The 3,504-nt window shown below is 37.8% G+C and overlaps 1 non-coding gene across 1 annotated transcript; it reads left to right on the top strand.

Annotated features, from left to right (window-relative positions):
• Window positions 1-1,330: 1,330 nt before the first annotated feature.
• LOC141414313 (U6 spliceosomal RNA) lies at window positions 1,331-1,434 on the top strand. Its single transcript, XR_012439373.1, has one exon. It is a non-coding gene; the product is annotated as a U6 spliceosomal RNA (small nuclear RNA).
• The last annotated feature ends 2,070 nt before the right edge of the window (window positions 1,435-3,504 follow it).

The following is a 3,504-nucleotide window of genomic DNA, read 5'->3' as shown; positions in this document are numbered from 1 at the left end:
AGGATAAGCACAGAAAGTATATATCTACTATTCAGAAATAGGTCTATAAATAGTAGCTCACTGAATCTGAAAAGTCTGAATCCAGAGCCTTAATTCTTTTTTATTTCCAGGGCTGGGGATTAATTTCAGGGCCTTGTACATGCTAGGCAAATGTTCAACCATTTGAGCCATGCCTCCATCCTTTTTGTTTTTATTTTGTTTTTGAGACTGGGTCCCATTGTTATCTTTGCCCAGGTTGGTCTTTAACTCATGACCTTCCTGCCTCTGCCTCCTGAATTAGCTGAGATTATAGATGTGAACCACGATGCCTGGCCCCAGAGTCTAAATTCTTAACTACTTCCCAATACAATAAAGAATTATCAGAGCTGGAAGATCCTCTTTCTGCATCTTGTGTGTAATAAAAATAAGACCCAGGGAGATGAGGTGACCTACTCTTAATCATTGCAGCCAGCATGTGACTAAAACTCACAGCCCAAGTCTGACTCAGTCTCTCTAAGGTTGTTGCCAAGTCCCCTCAGCTGTTCTAAGATCTATTACTTTTTCTCACGTTATTATTATTATTATTATAGGGGTTACAATGAGCCTCATCCTTTCGCCTCAGATAAGCCATACTCTGAGATTCCTTTTTCTCCCAAAGAATAATACTCAATTTATTTCATAAAGGCTTTATCAGGAGGTAGCCCACCTTACTTCAAATGAGGATCTGAAGTCTTCATCCAGGGTGGTGTAGAAGCTGGTGTTTGAGGTATCATTCCCATTGTCCTTGTTCCCTGGAAGGAAGAGGAGGATACAAAGTCACTTATAAAGATGGTCATGGAGAACTTGTGTTCATAGAACACAGAGGTCTGATGAAATGGATGGGTTCTTCAAACTCAAGAAGACCAATGTTATTCTGAAAAGTGTGTTTCTGCTATCCATCTCCAATGATTCACTAACAGCAAAAATCAGAGGAAATGACAAGCATAACAGCAAATCACCATAGTCATCACCCAAAAGCAGCAGACCACGTTCCTAAGAAGCTCTGTACCACTAACTACCCTCTTTCTCCATTAAAAACATCTTTATGCAAATTCGTCCACACCAGAACATAATTCAATGTAACAAAATGGAGTTTTCATTTACAAGATGTATAAAGAATAATGTTCAGGATATTGTGTCTTTTAGGGCATTGTTATTTTATATATCAAAATGTAGACATAGTCTGAATGTCCCTTAATTAGACAATAATTAAATTATGATTCATTTGCAGTAGCAAGTAATAAGCAGCATTTGAAAAGAACAGAGAAATCTCAGAAAAGCTACAGAAATTTAAGTTAAAAAAAAAGTACCAATGCTCAATTTGGCAGTACATGTACTAAAATTGGAATGATACAGAGATTAGCATGGTCCCTGCCCAGGGATGACATGTAAATCTGTGAATTGTTCCATATTTTTTAAAAATAACATAGAAAACAATATCTCTAGCATGATGGTACAGAATTAAAAGTTAAGCAGGCTGTGGGGTGCCGCTGAGTGGTATAGTGCACATTTAACATGTGTAAGGCCCTACGTTCAATCCTCAACACTAAAAAAAGCAAAAATACTCAAGTTACAAGTTTCTGTGACAGAGTAGAGAGTGAAATGTTCATGGAGTGTGGACCTTCCAGTCTGGAGACAACCTCTAGTCTTTCCCCTGTCCTGGAGCCTGACCAAGAAGACATCAGTTGCTCACTGAAAGCAAGATCATTAAATTCAGAAATCACTACATCAGTGAAACTGAAGAACAGAAGGAGTATAAGAATTTCTCCTTCCTGCCAGATTTGTACTTTGTTGTTTTTGTCTGGATATCTAGCTTCTGGCTTGATTTTTTCTGAGATAACTTTAAATATTGGCGTTACATTTTTATTTATAGATCATTTCTGCTTCAGTATTCCTCATTTAACATATTTCAAGCTTCCAACTACATTTTATTTCTACTTAAGACTTAATGAAAAATTAAAATCGAATTTCCACATGATAATAGAACATTTAAAATACAACTTCCATATGATCTAGCTATATCACTCCTGAATAGCTCCAAAAGAATCAAACTCAGTATCTGAGGCCAGGCGTAGTGTCTCAAGCCTGTGATCCTAGCTGCTCAGGAGGTAGATATCAGGAGAACCACAGTTGGAAGCCAGCCTGGGCAAAAAGTTCTTGAGACTTCATGTCTGGGGTCTCCCATGGCTGGGCATGATAGCATGTACCCAGCTACACAGGGAATCACAAATAGGAGGACCTTCAGCATAAAGCAAGACCCTATGTCAAAATTAGCTAAAGCAAAAAGGACTGAAGGCATGGCTCAAGTGGTAGAACACTTGCAGAGCAAGTGTGAAGCCGAGTTCAAACTACAGTACCACCCAAAACAAGGTCAGCTTACTATATAGCTACCTATAATTATAGAGGCACTAGTCACAATAGCCAAGTTTAAAGAATCAGCCTAGGTACCCACCAATGAATGCATGGATAAAGAAAATGTGGTATATATACATAATGGAGTTTTATTCTGCCATAAAGAAGTATAAAATTAACTCATTTGTAGAAAAATTGATGAAACTAGAAACCATCATGTCAGTCCAATATCAATCACATGTTTTCTTTCAAATGTGGAATTTAGTGAAAAAACAGGCCATGACAGTAAAAGGGGAGCCATTAGGCATATGGAAGGGGATACGGGGGACAGAAGATAAGAAAGAATAATGGAGGTAGTGAACATGATCAGGGCTCAGTATGTCACAATGAAACACATTACCTTATACAATTAGAATATGCTAAGAAAAAGACAAGAAAAAGCTAATAAAAACACAATATGAGATTCATTGCTCTTCATTTCTTTATCCTGTCCTCTTCATCTTCCATGATATCTGTTAGAATTCTATGATCATTTGGTTAAAGAATTGTCCGAATAGAGAGCCGATTCTGCTTCTACAACCAACTTAGTGACTTGGTCAAGCTACTAGGTTGAACCACATGAAACTGCTATTTTGATAGATCAGAATAGCTGAATGTGTCCATATTAAGTGTGTAAACTCCCTGCGCCTTATTTTTACATCATAGGAATGTTTGAAGAGTAAGTGGGTTGATTTATGTAAAGTCCTAGCAGATCCTGACTCATGGAAGTAAATCATAGTTGGTGCCAGAAGTTGTGGTGACAGTAATTGTGGCAGTAATAGTAAGTTACTTTCTGAGACCTTGCAAAAAAAGAAAATGACTGGATGACTAGCTAGGTTTACCATTATCAACCTATACCCATAAAGGCCAGAAGCTAAGGAAAGCAATAGTTCCATTGGAACTTTTAAAACACTTACTCACCCTCTAATAGACAAGGCTCAACCTATGTCCTAGGATCCAACCCAACCAAACTAGTAATTCTTCTTTTTGTAGACAAGCAAAGAGAGGCTAGAATGAAGATGTCTTCCCCCGACCCCCTACAACAAATCATATAATTTATATGCACCGGGAACTAGAACAGTTAGGATGGTTCAA

Source organism: Castor canadensis, chromosome 11, assembly GCF_047511655.1.
Source record: "Castor canadensis chromosome 11, mCasCan1.hap1v2, whole genome shotgun sequence".
In the NCBI taxonomy this organism is placed as follows: domain Eukaryota; kingdom Metazoa; phylum Chordata; class Mammalia; order Rodentia; family Castoridae; genus Castor; species Castor canadensis.
Note: the sequence above shows the minus strand (reverse complement) of the source record. Positions and strands in the feature narration are given on the sequence as shown.